This window comes from Mobula birostris, chromosome 10 (assembly GCF_030028105.1).
Source record: "Mobula birostris isolate sMobBir1 chromosome 10, sMobBir1.hap1, whole genome shotgun sequence".
Taxonomy (NCBI): domain Eukaryota; kingdom Metazoa; phylum Chordata; class Chondrichthyes; order Myliobatiformes; family Myliobatidae; genus Mobula; species Mobula birostris.
Genome location: NC_092379.1, coordinates 121,624,503 through 121,651,417, shown reverse-complemented (window position 1 = coordinate 121,651,417; position 26,915 = coordinate 121,624,503). Strand labels below are relative to the sequence as shown.

At 41.1% G+C, this 26,915-nt stretch overlaps 1 long non-coding RNA gene across 3 annotated transcripts in view; it reads right to left on the bottom strand.

Annotated features, from left to right (window-relative positions):
• Nucleotides 1–307: 307 nt before the first annotated feature.
• Nucleotides 308–26,915, bottom strand: part of LOC140204293 (uncharacterized) — a 40,923-nt gene continuing 14,315 nt past the window's right edge. Inside the window, exons 3-4 of one of the 3 annotated variants that reach the window (XR_011887582.1) lie at nucleotides 25,004–25,089; nucleotides 308–378 (exon numbers count right to left, since the gene is read on the bottom strand). This is a non-coding gene — a long non-coding RNA (uncharacterized lncRNA). Of the gene's footprint in view, nucleotides 379–15,842; nucleotides 16,465–20,672; nucleotides 20,863–25,003; nucleotides 25,090–26,915 lie in introns of those variants that run through there. The other 2 variants (XR_011887580.1, XR_011887581.1) reach the window with 2 other exon arrangements.

The following is a 26,915-nucleotide window of genomic DNA, read 5'->3' as shown; positions in this document are numbered from 1 at the left end:
CAGACTGAGTCATTAAGAACAAAATAACTTGTGACAGTTCTCTGCAACTGTGCTTCATTGCTACAAGGTGGAAGATGTAGCAGTGGAGAGATTTCTTTAGCTGACAATGACTCAGCGTTGAGACCTACTTCCCTGGTCCCTTCCATCTCTTAACACCACTTCTTGCACGCTGTAAAAACTGCCTCTTTAACTCAGTCTTTAGGTCGATTGTAACATCATCTTATGAGACTTGCAAAATATCTGAGAACAGTTTGCTTAGATCCTGTTCTGTGATCCCATGCTGATCAGCTGGCGGGGGTGTTTCAGACAATCTTAAGCACACTCTACTTCAGTCTGAGGTCTCAACTTGCTTTAAGAAGACCACTATCATCCTGGAACCTAAGAAAAACAAGGACATGCCTTAATGACTTAATATTGCTTAATATTTTACTGATATAAGTGAGTCTGAGTTAAGAGTCTTGATGAAGAAAGCTTAATTTTTCCTGGAGAAAGAATAACTACAACTTATTAAACAAATATCTATGATGTATATTAAGAGATCATTTGGATAATAATGCAATTCCAGCACAGAACAGCATTGTTGATCATTTGGATACTAATACAATTCCTGCACAGAATAGCATTGTTGCACGAACAGTATAACAATAGGCATCCATCTTACCTAGAGGAAAGACATCTGAAATGTGTTTAAAATGCAGTGTTATGAATTGGGGATGAGGATGATGTTATAAACTAAGAATGTGTGATTATAGAGATGGTCATAATAAGGAGGAACGTGAGGAGCGGAGTTAACGACATTATTGAACGTGTCTGATACAAGCTGTTGGTCTAGCCCTGTTTTGCCTTTTTTTGGGGTTTTTTTCTCTTTTTCTTTTGAGGTTTTTTCTGTTTATATATTTTTTTTCTTTTTATTTCTTTGTTAATGTTTATTCTCATTGTGAGTTTGGAATTCTTTTATTTCTATGTTACTTAAAATTCATTTTATATATGCTGATGAACATTTTTCCATTCTCTTTGTACCAACTTTGTTGTTGAGTTTATAATTTTGAAAAATTAATAAAAAGATTTAAAAAGAAAGAATAAGGGGGAACAAGGTTGTATTGCACAGAAACAGGCCTTTGGCTCAGCTTATTTATGCTGATCAAGCTGGTTTCCTTACCTTGTCCTGTTTAGCCCATATCTCTCTCAACCTTTCTTATCCATATACTTGTCTAAATATCTTTTAAACATTGTGTAACTGTACCCAGCTCTTCCACTTCCTCCGGCAGCTCATTCCATGTACCCACCCTTTGAGTGAAAAACTTAACCCTCAGATCCACTGTAAATCTTTCTCCTTTGAGCTTAAAACTATGGCTTCTAGTTTTAACCTTATCCTAGGAAAATATTGTGACCATTCACCTTATCATCGTTAAAGTCGAATCTGAATAAAACTGATGGGAGGAGAAGATGGCGGCGCGACGCAGCGCACGGCCGCTCCGAAATGATATCGTATTTGTTAAGTAGGGGCCGTGCACAATCCAGATTTGATGGAGACAGACATGAGAAGCACTGAGGAACATCTGGAGAAACTTCTGAAATGCCTGCTTCGCAGCTGCTGCTACTGTGTGATCGAGAATCTCCGGAGAAGGCCCCGAATCCTCGGCTTTGCCTATTGCCTGTTGCTGGGGCCGGGGTTGAAGCGCTCGGCAGAGACGGTGCTCGGTGCTCGGTGTCGGAGGGCTGGTTGGAGGCTCGAAGTTTTCGGATGGACTCAAAAGTCAGCTGTGGTCGGGTGCTTCCAGGGCGCTGCATTGGCAAGTTTGCGGCGCTGGAGGTTCATGGCAGGGAGAGTTTTTTTTCTTCCTTCTACTGTCTGCGTGAGATGATGGGAGTTTCAAGAGACTTTCAAACTTTTTTTTATCGTGCCCAGGGTCTGTTCTTTATCAAATTACAGTATTGCTTTGCACTGTTGTAACTATATGTTATAATTATGTGGTTTTTGTCAGTTTTTCTGTCTTGATTTGTCTTGTGTTTCTGCGATATCATTCTGGAAGAACATTGTATCATTTCTTAATGCACGCATTACTAAATGACAATAAAAAAAGGACTGTGTGTCCTCATAATCTAAAAAAAAACTCGGGAGACCAGCTTCTTATAGTTACAACAGTTTATCGAGCACCCTCCTGCAGGAGTTTGAGACCCAGTTGTCAAAGGTAAGTACTGCCACCATTTGACAAGTGGGCCCGCTCCCTCAGGTTACAGCCATATATTTATACATAGTAAGCCCCATACATTATTGTTGCAAGATGTTATTTGAACTGGTACGCCCACCAAGTCTGTTGGTGGAAACCTAGTTACAGATAAGAGAGTCTGTTAGATCAAGGCTTAATTACAGATGGATATGTTGTCCAGTTCTTATCAGTTATCCTCTTTGCTAGGCCCTGACTTAATTGCAGATGGATGTTCCTTCCTGTCCTTAATGGTGAGCCCTCCTCTCCCTACTCAAGTGAGGGTATAATGTACAAACTCTCAATGTCTCCCCGCAAGCCGAGGAGAACTGGTACAAGCCTGTTTTTTAGCTGACTACTTCAGTTCAAAAATTCCTATTCAGTCCCAATTATTCTTTTAGCCAGAGGTTACATAGGTTCAGAATGATTTTTTTATATCCTCAATTCCTCATCATAACCATCATGATTTTATATACCTCTATAAGGTCACTTCCCCCCCCCGGCCACCAATGCTCTAGCTAAAAGGGAAAAGATAATGGGCCTTTGCCTGTTCCTATGTCTCATAGTTCAAAGTACATTTATTATCAAAGTAAGCATACATTGTACAACCTTGAGATTCATCTCCTCACAGGAGTAAGCATACATTGTACAACCTTGAGATTCATCTCCTCAAGTCAGCAAAAGGAATCCAGAATGCAAGTGAGTCCACAGACATGAACAAATATGCACAGCACATTCACACGGGAATCGGGACAGTTTGCTTTCCATTTGTAACTCCTCTGAGAAACCAAGGTGTTCGAGTTATGGAAATATAGAATCTTTAAAATAAAATTCAGATAAACAGGAAGAATATTTTTAAAAAATTAATAAAATCATTTCATGTTTTTTTCTCTCTGCATGTGGCAAAGAGCTATTTGAGGAAATGATTTTATCATAGCAGAGCTCAGCTCTCAGCAAAAGATAATAAAACTGAAGGAAACACATTGTTCAGAGATGAGTGATATAAAGCTATTTTGATTGATACCAAGATATGCAAAGGAACATTAACCGATATGCCATTCCCTACGTACTGTACTTATTCCTTTCTTGAGGTTGCTACTTTTACTAACAAATGATGTTTGAGCCTTAATATGCAAAGTGTTTGCCTTTTCATTTGCGTTCACTTTCTTTAGTTCTGTATATTATACAACAGACTATAGTTCAAACTAACGCACACAAAATGCCGGAGGAAATCAGCAGGTCAGGCAGCATCTATGGAAGAGAGTAAACAGTTGACGTTTCAGGCTGACACCCTTCATCGGGACTCTGAAGAATTGTTCAAACTGCCCGTCATTCTAATATATTGAGGACTTGGGACTTAAGCTACAATTATTTCCCAATTCTATTGTGTATTGAACAAATCATAAGATGTAAAATCATTAAGTGGATAGAAAGATTTTCTGGCTGAGGTAACTCTTACACTAACAACCTTCTGATAATAATGATCTTGACATTTCATCCAGGGCATCCTTCATTATGTCGGGACCTACAATGAAAATAGGGATGGTACTTTATTTAATTGAAACAACTAGGTGCAGGTCATCCTCAGCCCTTCCAATACTTTAATCCTAAGGTGACTTTTACCAGATGGGCATTGACCTACATCAGAACCCAGACATATCAACAGATTTAATAGGGAAATTTTCAATGCTTTTGTCTGAGGTCCAAAGGTTTAAAAAGTTTAAGTGTTCATTTATTATCAAAGTATACAACTCTGAAATTCTTCTTTGCCAGATAGCCTCGAAACCAAGAAAGAAAAGAATGCAGCACAATCATCAGCCCCCAAATCCCTCCTCCCTACCCAAAAAATGGAACAAACACATCAACCCCGAAGCCCTCTCCACCGCACACAAAAAATTTAGAAAAATCAGGCAGAAAATACAGAATATAAAAAGCTATAAGTCTGAAAAAAAAGTCCACAGTCCAAGTCCATATCCAAAACACAGAAAACCTGGGGAACATTCTCCAGACACAGAGGCAGGCCTTTCTCTCCCCCAGCGATCAAAAGGCAGTCTCCCTCTCTGTAGCAGAGTGATCCCACCAGCGATCAAAAGGTAAACAGCCAGCGCTCACCTTCTGCATTCACCTCAATTTTTCAGTTGCCCTCGTCGCTTTAATCAGCGAACGATGGAAACTTTAATTGGCAAAATGAAGTTGAACATCGGCTCACAGCCTTCTCACCACAATGTTCTCACATGCTGCCTCTGCTGCCCAGAATCCTCTCGGAGACTGCAAAGCACTGGAACACCCAAACAATCTGCAGACTCTCAATAAGGGTCAGATTCTCAATGACATTTTAGGGACAGGACTTTGTGCAAGATCCTGGTTTTCCATTTTCCTCCCAGCTTCTGCAATGAGTGAATCCCAACTTTTGTTGATTAATTTTGCCCATCTTCTTCTGAAACCTTTATTTATTGCTTTACTACTTCCACACTTGACAATTTCCACGGTTTCCTCACTGGCATTGCAACCACCGCCCTTTGTAAAGTTCAGTTCTAACTTCATCCACCCAAATACTACTTTGCATACTCTCGCTAATCTGGTGCTGCTGTCGCGTTGCCTGGCACAGATGCCTGTTACCTCATTCCTCAAGTTTAAAACAAGTTGAAGTTGTATCATAGCCTTGCCTTGTGCTAACTCTGGAACATTATCCAGCCCTCCAAGTAAAGGAAAACCTTTGGTCCATCAACACTGACCTTTCACCCTGCAGGCACGGTCGCGTAGCGGTTAGCATAGTTGTTTTACATCGCCAGCTGTAAGATGAGAGTTCAGTTCCTGCTGCTGTCTGTAAGGAGTTTGTACACTCACCCTGTGACTGTGTGGGTTTCCACCGGCTGCTCCTGTTTCCTCTCACTTCCCAAAGACGAATGGTTTAGTAAGTTGCGGGCTGCCCAGCACAATACTGACCGATTTGATATGAGGCCAACTATTGCATTTCACTGTAAGTTTCAATTTCCTGTTAAAAATAAAGCTAATCTTTAAATCCTGGTCTTTTTGGCATGACACTTCTACATTCTCTCCCTAAACTTATTCGCCACCTTCTTTTCGGAACTTCTTATTATCCATCAATTAGACCAATCCATTTGTAAGTCTCTTGATATATATTAGCTCATGATTTTATTGCTGGGTTTCTCAGCAGGACCATCATTTTGCTGCAAAACTGGAAGTTACTGGTGCTTGATCACTTTACAGTAAATCACTTTGTACTAAAATGGATTTCTTTTTGTTCTAATTGTGCCCTTTATTGCAAAAATTGAGTATAGAGTCATAGAGTACTACAGCACAGAAACAGGCCCTTTAACCAATCTGGTCCATGCTGACCCGGTTTTCTGCCTAGTTCCATCTACTTGCACCCAAACCATAGCCCTCCATTCCCCTCTCATCCACGTACCTATCCAAGCTTCTCTTAAATGTTACAACTGAACCCACACCTAGCGCCTTTGTTAGCAATGTGTTATACACACACACACACACACACACACCCTTCAGAGTGAAGAAGTTCCCTCTCAGATTCCCCTTAAATATTTCACCTTTCAACCAAAACCAATGACCTCTAGTTCTAGTCTCACCCAACCGGACGGGAAAAAGCCCATATGCATTCCCCTTTCATAATTGTCTGTATAATTTATGTCTAATTAGTATTTGTTCTTGTGAATGCTGCAAGTCAATTTCTTACTGAACCTGTGCATACATGTATTTGTGTACATATTCCATACCTGTATCTTAACCTCAAAATTTACTTTTATATAGTTCTTTATTCTTTCCAATTGTTGAATGGTGTTGGTTTTTTTTGTATGCTGTGCTCCAACCATTGTACCACAACAGATTCCAAATATACGTTAATATATATATGAATTAGTTGATCTTTGATCCTCTATATGACAATAAACTCAGCTTTGTTACTATTTATATAGTCATACTATAGCAGTAAGTCTGTTCAACACCTTTATCCACTGTGGCCCCCAACTTAATCATTTTATTATCTCCCATCAGTCACCTTATGCACTGCCCCGCGTCACTTTATGGACTTAGAATCAATCTATGTATAGAAGCTATCTTATGTATTTATATTTATTGTGTTTTCAGAATCAGGTTAAATAACACTGGCAAATGTCGTGAAATTTGTTAACATTGTGGCAGCAGTACAATGCAATACATGATAAATATATTTCAAAAACCGAATTACAGTAATAATAAATATGTATCTTAAATAGTTAAGTTAAAATAAGTAATGCAAAAACCAGAAATAAATTTTAAAAAGTAGTGAGGTAGTGTTCATGGGTTCAATGCCCATTCAGAAATTGGTTGCCAGAGGGGAAGAAGCTGTTCCTGAATCGCTGAGGGCGTGTCTTCAGCTTCTTATTACTGTCTTTTTCACTATTTGTTCTTTATCTTTTTTGGATCTTTTATTTCTGCTTTATCGGATCCAGAGTAACAATTATTTTGTTCTCCTTTATGCTTGTATACAGGAAAAGACATTAAGCAATCTTGAGTCTTGACCATGAATAATTTAACGTGAGTTTCCTCACCTCAGCCACCGGGTGGCATTGCTTTTGCAGAAAAGTGGCAAGAGATGGTTGGATTGAAACCCTTTATCAAATGTTTTTGCACCATTTGTTCACCAACATTCACTTGCCAAAATTTAAGCACAGTTCCTTTTGCTGTGGATATAAGAGAGACAATATCAGGATGAAGGAGCAGTTAAGTCCAGGCAATGGTGGCTGTATATTTTTACTTAATATCTTTAACTTTCTTCCCTGACTTCACCTTTTACAGATATTCTTCTTCTCACACGTATGATTACCTCAACTCTTCATTCCTTGTGTGTGTTTATTAATAAGATCACATTGGAGAAATAAATAAATACTTTTCCCTTTCCCCGCCATCCATATTCTCTTAGATTTTTATCCTAGAGATCCACATTCTTTTGGAAACATGGATTTTCTAGTCGGGATACCTAACCAGTTCACCAGTCGAGAAGCTTCCCGTGATTTTCCAAATATCTTCAGTTTTTCACTCCCTACTTTTTTAACTGACACCTCCAATTGTGCCTCCAGTGTTGCCAATCTCTTTCCCTGAAAAGCAATCACCATATCCCATTACCACCCTTTTAGCTAACATTCCTTCCATTTTCCAGAGAAAATCATCCCAAATACCAACCTCTCAAACCTCTGCTGGTCCCTTCCCCCTCCCCCTCCCACTTTCAAATCTCTTACTAACTCTTCCTTCAGTTAGTCCTGACGAAGGGTCTCGGCCTGAAACGTCGACTGTACCTCTTCCTAGAGATGCTGCCTGGCCTGCTGCGTTCACCAGCAACTTTGATGTGTGTTGCTGGTCCCTTCTTAGCCGGATCTTGATTTGGAACTATAACTATGATCACTTGTCATTCCTGGGTCTAAATCCTGAACCTTCCTATCCAAGAGCATTGTGGAGCACCTTCACCAAAGGACAGCTGCATTCAGAAAACTCCTCAACTCCATTGATTCAGGTTGGGCAGTTACTGTTGGCCTTGGTAGCATTACTCAGATTTGGGAATATGATTGCTCAGTGTGAACAAATACCAACACATTAATTCAAATGGAGAGGTGAGATTGAATCTGGAACCTGGGACTGTGAAGCAGCAACATTATCTGTCCCATCAGAAAGCCACTCTCGTCTAAAGAGATAGAGAACTAAATATTTGCATCAGAAAATGGGTGAAGCAATGAGTGATTATGTTGTTCAATAAAAGGCCTATCAAAACAAGTCTGGAGGGCTTTTCAGCTAAGCACTGACAAACAGATATATGTGTTTTCTAAAATACAAAAGAACGCATTAGGCACAAAGGAACCTGTATTTGATTGGCTGCCTTGATGAAATTCTGTATTGTGTGTAAATATATCTGCCTGTTCCTATCCTGTTTCTTAACCTAAGATTTACACTATGCAGTTAAAGTCGTAGGGTGGATAAAGGCCCTTCAGCTCAACTGGTCAATGCCAACTAAGATTCTCATTTCAGTTGGTCCCATTTTCTTGCTGATGTAATGAACTCTTCAGGCCCGTATGGGGCACTGGAGAACATTGAGTGCCAAGATTTTTACAGTACCTGAGCTGGTTAATTGTTGTTCAATAAAAGTCGTTAATTGTTTTGAGTTCCCTATGTCTTTCTTGAGCAACTCGCTCTTTGTAAAGTAGTCTCCTAGTGCTTCCTGTTAAACTTGTTAAGATTATTTTGATAGGCTTGTGGATTCCGTGCTACTGGTATTATTTAAACATACAGCCAATTGGCACTAATCCTCGGGTCCTAGTTTTGAGACTGTTATGTCTTGTGGTGTCGCTCAGCCAAGGCGTCGATGTTCTGTTGAGATTCTTATAACTAAATTCCGGTCGCCATCCCTACATTTGAGTCTGTCTTTCCTTCACACTTGTGTTCTGATATTGCCAACGATCATCATGACAGCATATTGCTCTAAACCTTTCCTATCCATGTGCCAGTCCAAGTACCTTATCAATATTGATAATGTACCTGCCTCAACTATTTAAATGTGTTCTACAGATACGGAATTAGATATAATTCCGCCTTGAAATAGTGTCTTTCATCCTGTCATGTCTCTGCTGACATTATTGCCCAGCTACACTGATCCCCTTTGTCTGTATTAGGACAGGACTCTCACACACCTTGCCTATTGAAGTGTCTGTCTAAATACCTCTTAAACATTGTGATTACATACGATTCCACCACCTCATCTGGCAGTGCATTCCAGTTACCAACTACACTCTGAATTAAAAACTTAATCCCCAGATTCCCTTTAATACTCACTCCTCTCACCTTAAACTATGTCATCTTGTTTTTGATACTGCTACCATGGAAGAAAAATATTTTTGCTATCTACCCAATGTATAGTGCTTATAATAAATTCTTCTATCAGGTCAAGTAAATGGGCATCATTCTGGCAAAAGGGATATAATTTAGAATAATGTACAATTGCCCATTTTGGCAGGCAGAATGAAAAAGGCTTATTGTCTGAATGGTGAGAAACTGTAGCGTTCTGAGATGTAGAGAGTCCTCAGGCTGTTTTGGTTGTGACTGGAAGAGATACATTTCATTGTATGTTTTGATGTGCACGTGGTAAACATAATCGGATCAGAGTCTGAATCTGAGAGCCCTACTGCATGATTCACAAATGGATTGCATGCAGATACTGGTGAGTAATTTGAAAATCTATGTCTTATTGCAAGAGGAATTGAATACAACATTGAATACTTGATATTACAGTTATACCGGGTGTTGGTAAAACTTCATATGGGGTTCTATCCACAAAATTGGTCTCCTTCTTTATGGGAGGAAGTTAATGCATTAGAAGTGATTCCGAGGAACAGCACTAAACTAATGCCTGGAGTGGGTGGGTTATCCAATGAGGAAGGGTCGGATTGACTAAATTTGTAACTACTTAGAAGAGGAAAAGGAGTTGATGAAAAACAAATATGATCCTGAAGGGTCTTGATGTGGAAAGAATGTTCTTTCTAGGACTATCTAGATTTATTTGAAGATACAGTGTGGAACAGCAACACAGCAACCCACTTATTCAAACTAACCTAACCATATGACAATATACAATGATCAATTAACCTACTAACTAGAACGTCTTTGGACTGTGGGAGGAAACCAGAGCATCTGGAGGAAACCCACATGGTTCAGAGGGAGAACATATAAACTCCTTACAAACGGCACCAGAATTAAGCACCAAACTCTGAAATTCTCCAAAATTAATAGCATCCCACAGTGTGAAGAAGGGGTCATTGTTTAAGAATATGGGTCACCCATTTATGGTAGTGAGGAGGCAACATTTATTCTCTCAGAGTGTCAAGTACCCTGTGACGGGAATAAAGAAACCAGCAGAAATAGAAACCACTGTGGAGTCTAGTATTGCTAATAACTAATAATATTTATTAATAACTATGCAATACAGTAAACTAAGTGAAGATAAATCAGGTTAGCAAGAATTATATATATAAGTAAGTAAAGCAGTAAGTGTGGTAAAATATGTATGAAAACCAAGCTTCTTTAAGTCTAGGGGTAAAAAGATACAGTCTTACGATGTTGAGCAAAGTTCAGTTCAGTTCAGTTCGTGGTATGTAGTTGAATGGCCATAGAGAGAGAGAATGATTTGAGTCTTCAGGTGAGCTGTCGCTGTCGATTTCCCCGTCGTCCTCCAAAATCCTTCACAACTCACCGACTGTGACTTTAACAACAAAGGGGACCGTACTTCGGTGTGGTTGAGCTGTCTACCCAGGCCAGGGTCAGACACATGGACAACTCCCCACCAGTCGTGCCTTTGAATTTTCACTGGCAGAGCACTTGGATCAATCCGCCTGATCGATCCTCCAAAACCCACTTTCTCTGCGGCACAACAATGCTCATTCAGTGTCCCGATCATGTGTCTGAGGTCCGTATCATCTGACCTCCTATTTATTTCCCTGTGCTGAGCATCACCTGTCATTCAAAGAGTCCCTCCTTCCTTTGTCTGTAAAGGATTGCGAGCAGGCAACAAGTCCTTGGAAGTAACATCAATAATGTCCTGTTGGTCACCAGAGCAACCTTCGAGCTGCTCAGTTTTTATCTCCAAGGTAAAACTCCAAAGTTACCTCCCGTGACAGTCCAAACGTCAATCTTCGTCTCTCTCTCTTTTCCAAACAAACCATCAATGATAAATGACTCACTCTGTCTCTCTTCAAACAGTTAATAGGGGCACTCCTGGATCCCCTCACACTCCCCTTCCTCAGGGAAAAAAATTGTCGAAGATGTTTTTTTTTGTCTAAGTATACATCACAGAGTTTTAAACAGTACAGGAAAAACATCAAGTGACAAAGCAAAAATGGTTACAGTTTCCAACTTAACATCGGGATAAGCAGTCAGCTATGATGTTATCAGTACCTTTTACATGTTTGATTACCAAATCAAATTCCTGCAATATTAGACTCCAATTTAACAACCTCCTATTTTTATCCTTCATTTTACTTAAAAACACCAGCAGATTGTGATCTGTGTAAATCACAAGAGGTCTTTGAGCAGGACAAGTATAAACCTCAAAATGTTGTAAGGCCAGAATAAGTGCCAATAACTCTTTCTCAACGGTCAAATAATTTTTCTGGTTCACATTAAATTTCTTTGAGAAATAAGCTACTGGGTGTTCAATATCATCCACACCCTTCTGTAACAGTACTGCCCCAGCAGCTTCGTCACTAGCGTCTGTGGCAATCGAGAATGGTTTTGAGAAATCCAGTGCTTTGAGCACAGGATGATAACACAGGGTGGTTTTCAAACTTTTAAATGCCTCCTGGCAAAGGTCATTCCATGCAAACCTTTCACTCTTCCCTAGGAGCTTTGTTAGGGGGACAGCGATGTCAGCAAAGTTCTTACGAAATTTTCTATAGTACCCAACCATCCCTAAAATCCTTCTTAAAGCTTTCCTGCTAGTTGGAACAGGAACTTCAGCAATCGCTTGAACCTTGGCCTATACAGGAGCCAGTTGGCCTTGGCCCACCACATAACCCAGATATGGGACTGTGGCATGGCCAAATTCACTTTTAGCAAGGCTCACCGTAAGATTGGCCCTAGAAAGTCAGTCAAACAGTTTCTCTACCGCTGCAATATGTCCTTCTCATGTGTCACTTCAGACCACTAGGTCATCAATATAGGCCTCTGTGTTTTCTAACCCTCTAATCACCGAATTTATCATTCTTTGAAATGTCCCTGGTGCATTTTTCATCCCGAAGGGCAAAACATTGTATTCATATAAACGCTGAGATCTCTCTGTCCCTGTCAGTCAATGGAACACACCAGTATCCTTTCAACAGATCAATCTTCGTGAGGTACTTAGCCTTTCAACACAGTCACCCACTCTGGGGATCGGATAAGCATCCATCTTGGATATGGCATTAATTTTCTGGTAGTTGGTACAGAATCTCATGCTACCGTCCGGTTTAGGCACAAAGACGCATGGTGACACCCAGTCTGAGGTAGGTGGCCTAACAATGCTGGTTGCTAGCATGTACCCGATCTCTTTTTCAATTTCTTTATTTTTCTCGAAGTTCATTCTGTAAGGATGCTGTTTACTGGGCTGGGCTGGATTTATAATGACATCATGCACCGCCCCGGTGCAATTCTTGATGTGTCAGGAAATAAATCTTTGTGCTTCCTAGTTAGTTCCTGCAATTGCTCTCTTTGTGCAGGCCCCAGATGACAAACCTTATCAGTAAGGTCCTTTAAGATAAGGGAATTCGTAAGTCTCGTGGACACAATACTCAGTTTAGTGAAATGATTTTTTTCCTCATTATCAAATTCCTCAGCCTCCCTTGTTTTCGTGGTCATACCTACTGGTACCGCCTCAGAATCATGATATGGTTTCAACATATTAACGTGCACCCCAGCTGTGTAGCCTTCCTCCTGTCAGGAGTTTCAATAACATAATTCAAAGAATCAATTTTCTTCATTATGTGGTAGGGCCCATGGAAATTTGCTTGGAGGGGGTTGGTCACAAGAGGGAACAGCACCAGTACTTTGTTTCCCACTTCAAATACCTGCTCCCTTGCTCTCTTATCAAACCAATGTTTCATTTTAATTTGGGAGTGCTGCAGATTCTTCCTGGCAAGGTCACAGGCCTTGTTAAGCCTTTCTCGGAATTTTAAAATATAGTCTAACACGCTGACACACACTTCTGGGTTAGACCATTGCTCCCTGAGCAGGGTCAAAGGTCCTTTGGGCCTCTGGCTGAAAATGAGCTCGAACGGGCTGAACCCCAGGGACTCTTGAATAGTGTCCCTCACAGCAAAAGGTAGTAAGTGTATCCCCTCATCCCAGTCCTTGTCATTCTCATGGCAGTAGGTCTTAATCATGGTTTTTAAAGTGGAATGAAACCTCTTCAGAGCCCCTTGAGGCTCCGGGTGGTAGGCAGATGATACAATCTGTTGAGCTCCCAGCTCAGACACTACTTGCTGGAACATTTTTGGAGTGAAGTTGCTACCCTAGTCAGACTGAATTTCTTTAGGTAAACCTACCAGTGCGAAAAACTTGCTGAGTGCTTTTACCACAGTCTTGGCCTGGATGTTTCTGAGAGGCACAGCTTCCGGGAACCTAGATGCAGCGCACATTATTGTTAACAAATACTGATGACCAGCTGCAGTCTTTGGCAAAGGACCTACACAGTCCACTATGACCCTGGAAAAAGGTTCACCAAGAGCAGGTATTGGCCAAAGTGGTGCTTTTGGAATGGCCTGGTTAGGTTTTCCCACCACCTGACATGTATGACATCCTCTGCAGTAATTGACAATATCTCTCCTCACGTTAGGCCAATAAAACTCCCTCATGATCCTGTGCACTGTCTTTTTCACTCCAAAATGTTCCCCTAAAGGCTTCTTATGGGCCAGGTTTAAAATTTCAACCCTATAAACCTTTGGAACCACCACCTAGTGCACAATAGCCCAATCCTCACTCGCAGGCATGGTGGCTGGTCTCCACTTCCTCATCAACACCCCATCTTTAAGATAATACCCCACTATATTTTTCTGAATTTCCTCCTCAGAGAGAGCTGTCTCTTTTAAAGTCACAATTTCCAGATCTTTATTTTGCTCCTCTATAAACTTCTTCCTTGACAAGGACAGGTCTTTCCTCTCCTTCTTGCTCTCCTCAGCCTTAATACCCCCTAAATCCTGTTGGTATAGGGACGGTAGGAAAGTCTCAGACAAATCAATATTAGCAGCAGCAGCCTTTCTGAACATGCTTCGTGTCACTGCACATGCATGATACAGATCAGCATCTATGGGCGGGTCCTCAGTAGCAGCAGGCTTACTTGTGAGCTGAACTGCTGGGTAAACATCCCCACCTGCAAGGTCATTACCGAGTAAGACATCAACATGGTCTATCGGTAGCTCAGATTGGATCACTATTATGACTGGTTTCGATACCAAGTCACATTTCAAGATTATCTTATGCAAAGGCATGGCCTCTGTTCCCTTTCCAATGCCCTTAATGATGTTTACTTCCCCAATCTCTGTCTCAGCACCGAATTCCAAAACATTCTTTAATATCAGTGACTGGAAAGCTCCTGTATCTCTCCAGATTCTTACTGCGACTGGGTTTGACCCCTCCTTCACAGACATAAACCCTTCTGAAATAACTCTTTCGAGTCCCTCCTGAACACGGTTCGAGCCCCCCCCCCCACCCCACTTCTTCGGTGGTATTTTAGCCATCTGAATGCAGCCAGTTGGGGGTTTTCTCTTTCTCCTTTCCTTTTCCCCTTTTCATAGCAAAACAATTTGACGCCACGTGGCCAGGTTTTCCACAAGAGTAACACTTAAAACTGGGAAATTTTCCCTCCAATTGTTTCCCTTCCTCCTTACTTTTATCACTAATCCCCGATTTACTCTCTGGTTTAGCCAGTGGATTATCTCTACTCCCTTGTGGGTTACTCTTAGTGGGGGAAAACTTAACTTTATGAGTTAGGGCATATTCATCTGCTAACTTAGCAGATTCTGACAGTGTGGTCGCCCCTTTTCCATCTAAGTGCGTCCTTATCTCAGCCGAGACGCAGTTTTTTAAACTCTTCAATCAATATTAACTCTTTCAAGTTGCCAATATTCTCATTCGCCTCTTTTGAAGCACACCACCGATCAAAGTATACCCGTTTCTCATGGGCAAACTCCACATATGTTTGGTTCCAGGACTTTCTCAAACCTCGAAACCTTTGTCTATACGCCTCCGGGACTAACTCATAAGCCTTAAACACAGCATCTTTCACTTTATCATAATCCTTTGTGTCTTCGAGAGACAGGGCTGCATATGCTTGCTGAGCCTTCCCCTTAACCACACTCTGTAATAACACCGCCCACTGCCCCCGTGGCCACTCACGATTACGGGCCACTTTCTCGAAATGTAGGAAATACCTATCAATTTCTGCTTCATCGAATGGAGGCACCAACCTAATTTCTCGACTGACACTAATCACCTCCTCACGGTTCACCACCTGAGTGTTCTGTTGCCATCTCTCCCTTTCAAACGCTATCTGTTTCTCTTCCTCTTCTCTCTGTTTCTGTGCCTCCTCTCTCTAATTTCAATCTCTCTAACTTTAACTGTTCCAGGTGTACCTCGACCTCCTCTTTCACTACAGGAAATCTCCCTAACTCCCCCTCTTCAAATATCTGTATAGAGACATAATATTCAGCTATTTTCCTTTGAATTTCTGCTTTTGTCATACCTCTCTTTACCTCAACATTCACTTCTTGAGCAATATTCCGCAACTCATTTCTTCTAGCCTTCTTCAAGGACACGGGGTCTGGCGATTCCAGACATCCTGCAACATCCATTTCTGCTGTTTTTTCACACAACCAAATCAAAAGTCCAAATCAAAAGGGGTTTTCCCCAAACAATTCAAACCAGCCTCCTGACCATTTTGTTCATATCCCGGATGAGCCCCCAGTTTTGTCACGTACCCCATGACAGGAATAAAGAAGCCAGCAGAAATAGAAACCACTTTGGAGTCTAGTATTGCTAATAACTAATAATATTTATTAATAACTATGCAATACAGTAAACTAAGTGAAGATAAATCAAACAGCTTAGCAAGAATTATATATATAAGTAAGTAAAGCAGTAAGTGTGGAAAAATATGTATGAAAACCAAGCTTCTTTAAGTTTAGGGGTAAAAAAATACAGTCTTACGATGTTGATCAAAGTTCAGTTCAGTTCAGTTCGTGGTATATAGTTGAATGGCGGTAGAGGGAGAGTGAGTTGAGTCTTCAGGTGAGCTGTCACTGTCGATTTCCCCGTCGTCCTCCAAAATCCTTCACAACTCACCGACTGTGACTTTAACAACAAGAGGGACCGTACTTCGGTGTGGTTGAGCTGTCTACCCAGGCCAGGGTCAGACACATGGACAACTCCCCACCGGTCTTGCCTTTGAATTTTCACTGGCAGAGCACTTGGATCAATCCGCCTGATCAATCCTCCAAAACCCACTTTCTCTGTGGGCACAACAATGCTCACTCAGTGTCCCGGTCATGTGTCTGAGGTCCGTATCATCTGACCTACTATTTATTTCCCTGTGCTGAGCATCACCTGTCATTCAAAGAGTCCATCCTTCCTTTGTCTGTAAAGGAATGCGAGCAGGCAACAAGTCCTTGGAAGTAACATCAATAATGTCCTGTTGGTCACCAGAGCAACCTTCGAGCTGCTCAGTTATTATCTGCAAAGTAAAACTCCAAAGTTACCTCCCGTGACAGTCCAAACGTAAATCTTCGTCTCTCTCTCTTTTCCAAACAAACCATCAATGACAAATGACTCACTCTGTCTCTCTTCAAACAGTTAATAGGGGCACTCCTGGATCCCCTCACAAGAGGAATATGAATCTTTGAAATTCTCTTCCTCAAATTGCAGTCAAAGTCTGAACATTTTAAAGGTAGAGGTAGATAGATAATTGTTAAGCAAAGGGTTGAATGTATACTGTAGGTAGATGGGAGGGAATACCATCATATTTAATTACAGAGCTGACTTGATAAGTTGAGTGGTCTACTCCTGTTTCTAATTTGTAGGTAAGTATATTCATCCTAAGGTGGCAGGGTGGAGATATGTCTCTGCCAAAGGACGTCCTTCCCTCCACCAGCCTGCAGGTCACCCTTGAGCAAGGTGTAGGTTCAATAGGTCCAACAGCACCTACTTAGTCCCCCCACCCCCACTCGGAATCATGTAAAGCCATAGGAGCAGGTGGTCCTTTGAACTGCTAGTACATATCACAAGTCCTGCTTATGCAACCACTGATGCCAGGCAGATCATCTCTGAGGAGTGTTGATATTGGCTGAGGTATCCCATCTTGTAAAGACACTGCCTAGAAGAAAGCAATAGCAAAACACTTCTGTAGAAGAATTTGCCGAGAACAATCGCGGTCATGGAAAGACCATGATCGTCCATGTCATATGATACAGCACATAACAAACTAACAAATATTCATTCTAATCCCACTTTCTAGTAATTGATCCATGGCCCTTCAGGACATGGTTCTCCATTACAACTCCAGGCAAAGTTGAATTGTGGTGACGGTTCTGCCTTCACCACAGTGCCAGGCAGTGAGTTCCAGGCTCTAATCTCCCTCTGAGAAAATGCTTACCCTTGTCCTGCATCTGATCCTTTACCAATTATTTTTAATCTATCCCCTCTTGCTTCTGTCGCCCATGCTAAGAAAAATAAACTCCTCATAATTTTACATGCCTCCCTCAGCTTGTTGTGTTCCAAAGAACACAAGTCCAGCCCATTTCAAGACTGTTTCATAGCTAAAGTCTTCCAGTACTGTGATATCATAGAACAGTACATCAAAAGAACAAGCCCTTCAATCCATGAGGTCTGCGTGAACATAATACTGAATTAAACTAGATCTCTTCAGCCTGTACATGATCCATATCCCTCAGTTCCCTGCATAAACATGTGTCTAACAGCCTACTGTATGCATATCTTTGTGAATCTCCTCTGCGCTGTCTTCAGTGAATTGTATGGATTACCCAAAATATGGGCCATTGGAAATGATGGGAGATTTCAGGTCAGCATATTGTGTTTCAATGCGTAAAAACTCATGGATCATTCAGATAGTTATTAGTGGCTTCCAGTAAATATCCCTGCTGAAAGATGGCACTTTCACCATCCACTGGTGCATAAAAAGACAATGTAGTACAAGACTGGGGCCTAACACCGCACATCCAGACTCAGAAACCAGACAAGAAGGTAATGCTTCAAAAAGACGGCATTTATCGTTAAGGATCCCTGTCACCTAAGACATGCACTCTTCTTATTACTACCATCAGGTAAGAGATACAGACAATGAACCAACCCATGAATACTATCTCACTATTGTTACTCTCATTTTGCATTACTTAATTTATTTATTTTTTGATCTATATTTGTGATGGTAATTTATAGTATTTTATGGTTTGCACTGTACTGTTGCCAGAAAGCAACAAAGTTCATGACATACTGTTTGTTAGTGATGTTAGTCTGAATGCTCAATACCGTTCTTATCTTCCCCACTACTTTTTAATGGTTGGGCTTGTTTCAAATTCTGCAGGGCCAAACAAGGAAATATTGCAATGGAGAGTGAATAAGTCATAACATCATGCTTGAAAATTAATATTTGGAATGAACAAACGATTTAAATGCTATTTTTTTACTCTCTGTATACCCTAGGGCATAGATCCAGAGGACCAGTTTTTTGTCCCAAGGGCCATTCCATGAGCTTGATTTGGCACTGGCCATCAACTTGCTGTTAATCTTTGGTGTGCTTTGAGCCCATTGCATCAACACATGACTGGCCACACCTCAAACATGACCTCATTCAATGCTGAAACAGGCTCAGAGAATTACATGGCCTAGTTTGTCTCCTCGGTTCCTGTGACCCGTTAACAGAATATTCCGGATTTGACTGACCTATACAGAGACCGGTGGAAAGGGAGCCATGACTGGATTTAGTGCCATAGGGATGAAGAAGTAAAAGTCACAATCTAGGGAACTGATTGATCACCTGGCATGAAGGTGCAGTAACTTCGAAGCAATACAACTCTGGGGGCTATAAGTCAGAGCACATGAATAATTATAGCTTGAGTGAGATACAGGAGAATTACCAGTGTCCAGGGACTACTCCTACTAGCTGCCACATTTTGAGGATAGAAGCATATTATTCCTTCATATCATAAGCTCCATGAAAATGGTATTCAGTGCAAGGCAACGTTACTTACAGTAAGCATGTGACATTTAATGATTACGACTTGCGTCAGACAGAAACCATGGTTCTATAGTTATGAGTTGGAATGTGGCAGTCTTTTATATTATGAAATTTATTGCCAACTGCACAATTTCTCATCCTTTACCAACTTTCTATCCAAAAACAGCAATTTTTTTGGATAGGTTTCAAAGGGGCATGAATGGTTTAACCCTGTAATAATTGACTTAAGTGCATAAGTGAAGATGATCTTGTATATAAATGCAAACTGAAGTGATCTTGCAAACTGAAGTGTCATTTGATCTTTACTCATTTCTGGTGTATAGATCGGCCAACCGATATTATTCTGTGTTGTGGGGAACTGATAAACAATGTGATCTAACGGAACTCATTTTAGCTCAAGCAACAAACAATCTGCTGGAGGAACTCAGTAGGTCGAGCAGCGTCTGTGGAGACAAAAGGAGTTTGTACGTCCTCCCCACGGAACATGTGAGTTTCCTCAGGGATCCAGTTTCCTCCCACAGTCCAAAGGCATTTGGTTAGTAGGCTAATTGGTCATTGTAAATTGTCCTGTGATTAGGCTAGGGTTACATCAGTGGGGTGCTGGTGGTGCGGCTCAAAAGGCTGTAAGGACCTGTCCACACTGTATATTAAATAAATTAACAAATTAATGAACAGGTGTACAGGAGTACTAATAAAGTGGCCATTGAGAGTATACCTAAGTGACAAATTAATCTTGTGGCCCGAGAACAATTGTGTATTCCTTCTGATTTTTTTCTATGTCTTTGAATCCGCATATCTGAGCAATAGTGGGAGTGCAGAGAGTGAAACCGTAGGGCTATGTTCCTTGTTCTGTGTGCAGATTCTTGCAAGGGTAGACTTTTTTTTCTATATTGCAAGTGACAGGCAATGAACTGAAGTTGAACTCTGACTGTGAGAAAGACAAGAACATTAATCTTTCCTCCATCTCCTCTTCCCCAGCACCACTGATTTACTGATAGTGTTCTGTGGAACTGTAGGCACTGGTCCACTCATTGGCTGAGGCACAGTCTAAAACACTGGTTCCCAAAGTGGGTGATTTGGCCTTGGGGACTGTGAGAGTTTCCAACAGGGTGATAACGATCAAGGGGGCGGGGGGCTGGGGGGTTGCTCAGTAGGGCAGCTGAGGGTTTACAGGCTTAATTTATGAAATAAATTACTTATTATAAGCATTTGATCCTCAATGCCTCATAACTGACTACAATGATCATGTGTTCACATTGCTCGAAACGTGTTATAGCTGTTGAAGAGCAATGTAACACTTCTATATTTTGAGTATTCTGGGAAATCTGGACTGAAGAAATCAAGTTATTTCTAGGCTTGCTCTGCATGTTATTGCCGTACACTACCGCAGTACAGTGTTAGCTGGTTCGATTCCCATACGCTAATCACGGAGTGACACAATTCCTGTGAGTTAGGGTATGGCATTCAATGGGGTAACGTTCAGAATCTGCACTTTTGAATGGTCTTGACTGCACTTCTCCAGGCCTTGGCCCCCAACTGAGATATTGTGGTTCCACTTTATGTGCCTTCAGGCAGAGAGTCAGATTTTGCCTGAGCTATAATGATAGCACAATTTCCTGTTTATTGATTGCAGCACTCGAAGTTGAACTTAAATAACAGGCAATTGACTGTGATCTTTAATCCACAATGAAAATGGCAGAAGCACACCAAACAAAACAGAAGTGTAGACAGTATATTGAAGAGTATTTGAAATACAGTATCAATTTATATCAGCACCAAGCAACGAACAGCTGCCAATGTGTCTGTTGTGTGAAAAAGATTTTTTTCAAATGAAGCAATGAAACCATCCTGGCTCCTTGAACATTTGAAGGGAACAACCTATGATAAAGCAAACAGGAGCTTGGATTATTTTCAGTCACTTTGTGAAAACTTTAAGAAAAGAAAAGCACATCAAAACATGCTTGCCATCACTTCACAACAAAGCAGTGATGGTTTGTGTGCTTCAGACAATATTCCATGGCTCATTGCTAAATCTGGAAAGCCCCATGCAATTGGAGAACAACCAGTTCTGCTAGCAGGAAGAGAGGTTTTGTGTAGTTTTGTATAAGTCACCAGACCAAATAATTAAAGTGATTCTGCTCATGATAGAGAACCGATTGAAAATGATGCTGGAGAAATTATAATGGGTAACAAAGAGATGGGAGAGGAACTAAATGAGTATTTTGCATCAGTCTTCACAGTGGAAGACATTAGCAACAGACCTGATAGTCAGAGGTCTCAGGGAATAGAATTAGGTACGGTCAAGATTACTAGAAAGTGCTTGGGAAGCTAAATGGACTAAGAATAGATAAATCTCCTGGACCGGATGAGGTGCACCCATGGGTTCTGAAGGAGGTAACTTTGGAGATTGTGGAGGCATTCTTCCAGGAATCAATAGACTCTGGCATGGCTCTGGAGGACTCGAAGGTCGCAAATGTAGTTCCGCTGTTTAAGAAAGGAGGGAGGAAGCAAGAAGAAAATTACAGACCTATTAGTCTGACATTGGTAGTTGGAAAGTTATTGGAGTTGATCTTCAAGGACGAGGTTATGAAATACCTCGAGGTGCATGACAAGATAGGCCCAAGCCAGCATGGTTTCATGAAGGGAAGATCCTGCCTCACCAACCTATTGGAATTTTTTGAGGTAATCTCAAATAAGATTGACAAGGAAGAGGCTGTGGATGTTGTGTATTTGGATTTTCAAAAGGCCTTCGATAAGGTGCAGCATAAGAGGCTGCTTAATAAGATGAGAGCTCATGGAATTACAGGAAAGATATTGGGATGGGTGGAGCATTGGCTGATAGGCCGAAAGCAAAGGGTGGGAATAAAGGGACCCTATTCTGATTGGTTACCAGTTACTAGTGGTGTTCCGCAGGGGTCGGTGTTGGGGCCGCTTCATTTTACAATGTATCTCGATGATTTGGATTATGGATTAAATGGTTTTCTGGTTAAATTTGTGGATGACACCAAGATAGGTGGAGGAGCAGGAAGTGTTGAAGAAACCGAAAGGTTGCAGAGAGACTTGGTCAGTTTAGGAGAGTGGGCAAAGAAATGGCAGACGAGATACAATGTTGAGAAATGTACGGTTGTACATTTTAGAAGAAGAAATAATCGGGCAGATTATTATTTAGATGGGGAGAAAATTCAAAATTCGGACTTGGGGGTCCTCATGCAGGATACCCTAAAGGTTAACCGCCAGGTTGGATGGGCAGTAAGGAGAACGAATACTAAGTTGGCATTCATTTCAAGAGGAATAGTGTATAAGAGTAAGGAGGCATTGATGAGGCTCTATGGGGCACTGGTGAGACCTCGTTTGGAATACTGTGTGCAAGTTTTAGGCCCCCTATCTTAGAAGGGATGTACTGATGTTGGAGAGAGTTCAGAGAAGATTTACGAGGATGATTCCTGGGATGCAGGGGCTAACATATGAGGAGCGTTTGTCGGCTCTTGGACTGCACTCATTAGAGTATAGAAGAATGAGAGGGGATCTCATAAAAATATTTTGAATGTTGAAAGGGTTGGACAGAGTAGATGTGGAAAGTCTGTTTCCCTTGGTGGGTGAGCCCAGGTCAAGAGGCCACAGTCTTAGAATTAGAGAGTACCCATTTAAAACAGAGCTGAGGAGAAATTTTTTTAGCCAGAGGGTCATGGCTTTATGGAATTCGTTGCCACATACAGCTGTGGAGGCCCGATCATTGAGGGTGTTTACGGAGGAGATTGATAGGTATCTAATTAGTCAGGGTATCAAGGGATATATGGAAAAAGCATGAAATTGGAACCAGAGGGGAGAATAGTTTAGCTCATGGTGGAGTGGCAGAGCAGACTTGATGGGCCGAATGGCCTACTTCTGCTCCTTTGTCTTGTCTTGTGATGACAACTCTGTTCAAAAATGAATAGATGAAATACCTGAGATTGTGGAAGACATATCGTGTAACATACTAGGATAACAGAATTTGCCCTGCAGTTGGATGAGTGGACTTTGCCAGGCAATAAATCTTTGCTTCTTAGTTATGCTTGGTTCTTAAAAAATGAAAACATGGTTCAACAGTACATATCAAAGTACATATATATCACCATATACAACCCAGAGGTTCATTTTCTTGCAGGGATACTCAATAAATCTATAATAGAATAATAACCATAATATAATCAATGAATGATCGCACTGACTTGGGTGTTCAACCAATATGCAAAAGATGACAAACTGTGCAAATACAAAAAGAAAGAAATAATAATAATAAATAAATAAGGAATAAACATTGAGAATATGAGATGAAGTGTCCTTGAAAGTGCATCCTCCTCTTGAAAGTCAATAATTAGCTCCTTGGTCTTGCTGACATTGGGTAAGAGGTTGGTGTTGTGGCACCACTCAGCGAGATTTTCAACCTCCCTCCTACATGCTGATTCATCACCACATTTGATTCAGCCTACGACAGTGGTGTTATCAGCAAACTTGAATATGGCATTGGAGCTGTGCCTAGCCACACAGTCATGAGCGTAAATCAAGTAGAGGAGGGGACTAAGCACACAGCCTTATGGTGCACCTGTGCTGATAGAGATCATGAAGGAGATGTTGTTGCCAATCCAAACTGACTGAGGTCTACAAGTTAGGAAATTGAGGATCCAATTGCACAGAAAGGTATTGAGGCCAAGGTCTCGAAGTCTATTGATTAGTTTTGAGGGAATGATGGTATTGAGTGTTGAGCTGTAGTCAATAAAGAGCACCTTGATGTATGTATCTTTGCTGTCCAGATGTTCCAGGGTTCAGTGAAGAGTCAATGTGATGGCATCTGCTGTGGACCTGTTGCTCTGGTAGACCAATTAGAATGGATCTAAGTCGCTTCTCAGGCAGGAATTTATATGTTTCATCACCAAACTCTCAGAACACTTCATCACTGTGGAAGTAAGTGCTACTGGATTATAGTCATTGAGGCAGGTTACCCCTTTGGGCTGAATGCTTTATGTGGGTTCACCTTCCTGAAGGCTGTTTGCACATCGACTTCAGAGACTGAAATCACAGGACCATTGGGGGCCGTGGGAGTTTGTGATGGTTCCTCCATGTTTTGATGGTAGAAGTGAGCATAGAGGGCACTGAGCTCATCTGGAAGCTACGTTGCTCAATTTAACTTCATAAGAGGTGATAGCATTCAAGCCCCACCACAACTGCTGAGCATCACTCATTGATTCAAGTTTAGATTGGAATTGCCACCTCACTCGTGAGATTGCTTTCCGGAGATTGTACCCGGATCTCTTTTAACCTTCTCGGTCACCAGACCTGAATGCTTCTGATTCAGCCCTCAGCAGATTGCAGATCTCATCATTCATCCAGGGCTTCTGGTTAGGGAAGATCGAATGATTTTGAGGGGACACACTCATCTACAACTGTTTTAATACAGTCTGTGACAACCGTGATGTATTCATTCAGATCCACAGATGAGTCCTTGAACATGGACCCAGACCACTGACTTGAAACAATCCCGTAGCCGCCCCTCTGCCTGCTGTGACTACCTCCTTGTTGTCCTAATCTCTGGAGCTTTGTTCTTTAGCTTCTGCCTGTTGTCAGGTAGGAGAACAACAGCCAAGAGATCAGATTTACTGAAATGCGGTCTGGGCATGGAATGGTAGACATTCCTTATCTTAGTAGAATAGTGGTCTAGTGTATTGGGACCTCTGGTGGTAGAGGTCATATGCTGATGGCAATTGGGCAGGGTTGTCTTCAAACAGGGTTGTCCCTGCCTATGATTTGAAATGCGTAAGAGTGAGCTGTTACTTGTCTGGAGAAAGCATCATGCAGTTTCTCAAGCACATGATTATAGTCAGCTGCTTGTAGTGAGTAAACTATGGTTAGGATTATGGAGGAAAATTCTCTATGTAAATAGAATGGATGGCATTTGATTATTAGGTGTTTAAGGTTGGGGAACACAAGTTCAACAAAACCGGCACATCACAGTGCCACCAAGAGCTTATCATGAAACACATACCTCCAGCTTTTGCCTTTTCCGAATTAGCAGTTCAGTCCATTCTGTGAATCGTGAAGCCCTTGGGTCTGATCGCTGTATCTGGTGTGCTGGAAGTAAGCCATGTTTCATTCAAACATAAAGGGTAACAATTTCTCATTTCCCTCCAATACAGATATCTTGCCCTCAGGTCCTCAATTTTGTTGTCCGGCGACTGCATATTTGCTAACAAGATGCTGGGTAGAGGTGACCTCTTCTTTCTGCATTTCAGCCTGGCTTGGAACCCACCCCCATCCCTGCTCCCGATGTCTTAATTCTGGCCATGGCGATAAACCTGCATCCACTTAAAGGTGCTGTACCTGTTTGCTTGAGAGTTAAGTCCACTGAGTCCTTCAAAAGATGGTGAAATCTGTTGATTATTAGGTTGATTTAAAGTACATTGTTTAAATGGAAATTATGTGCTGCAAATTGCAGTGAGAATAATTCAGAAGAGGTATATTTTTAAGTATTCTATGTAGCCTGCAGAACTTTGCTGGTGTTCACAGTCAGCATCTGCACCATGTGTGTGTGTGTGTGTGTGTGTGTGTGTGTGTGTGTGTGTGTGTGTATTCAATGGGACTAGAAACAGATATGAAGGGGGAAGAATACATTTTGGGTTGTTGAGCAATTTTTCCAAGAGAAGGACATTCCACTCACCAACATTGTTGCTGATGCAACAGATGGGACACCATCAATGACAGAATGCCACTGTGGGGTTATTACTTACTTGAAAAAAGCTGTACCTAACATATTTACCATTCACTGTGTAAACCACAGACAACATCTTGAAGCAAAGGAGCTAAGTTATTACACTGTGATCACAGCAGTAAATAAAATCTAGACCCATGCTCTTAATTCTCAACAATTTTCAGAGCTTTGTATTGAGAATGATCAACAGTCTAAATGCTTTCTGCTGCACATAGAAATCAGAGGGCTCTCAAAAGGAAAGTGCCTGAGATGCTTTTATGCACTTTTTGAAACTGATAAAGTTCTTTTAGGACCCAACTGCTTCATTTAGTAATTAACTCAAGAATATTAGGCATGGCATTAGTTATTTGCCAGAATTATTTGCAAAGTTTAATGAAACCATTCTTCAATTGTAAGAATATGATGTGAATCTCAACAAAGTCAAATCAATCATCTCCGTACTTCTGTCCATTTAAGTGCAACATCAGCTGACGCCACATTATCCAATCTTTGTGCCTCTCTGAATTGGAAGAGAAAGAAAGAAAGCCAAATGATGATCTTCACATGTCTCTGCCCACCTGGGTGAGCTGCATAAAGACATGTCAGAGAGATTTCATTCTAAATTCCAGATTGGGTAATAAATCCATTCCTGAACACTTGTAATGGGGAATTAACAGGAAGCATGGAGGAAGTACTGATCTCACTAAAAAGTGAGTTTGAACTGAAGCCGAGGATCAAAAAATCATATCCAGACTTTTGGCTGTAGAAAGAAATCTCTGAACACCATCTTGCACTGTGGAAAAAAGTCAAGATGTTCTTTATAGCCTTTCCAGCACCATATTTAGTGCAGTGCAATTTCAGTGCAGTCGTCCAATTTGTTTCAAAGCAACAGAACAGACAGCAAGTTACTGAACGTGGGGATCCGAGATTCCTCCTGAGTGACATTCAGTCTGATGTTGAGAAGCTGATATCACTGCACCAAGCCCAAAAACTCTCATTTAAAGGTGAAAAAGCAATGAAGCAGTGAATAATTGGACTACTAATGTTCGATCTAAAATTTTGACAAACATTGATTTTTACTATAATTAAATAAATATTTTTATTTACAGTGTTAAGTAGATTTGAATAGTTTTTGCAATTATTTGTCACTGCTTTGAATTTGCAGTTCCTATATTCTTTCATTGCACATCATAAATCAAAACTCTATAGC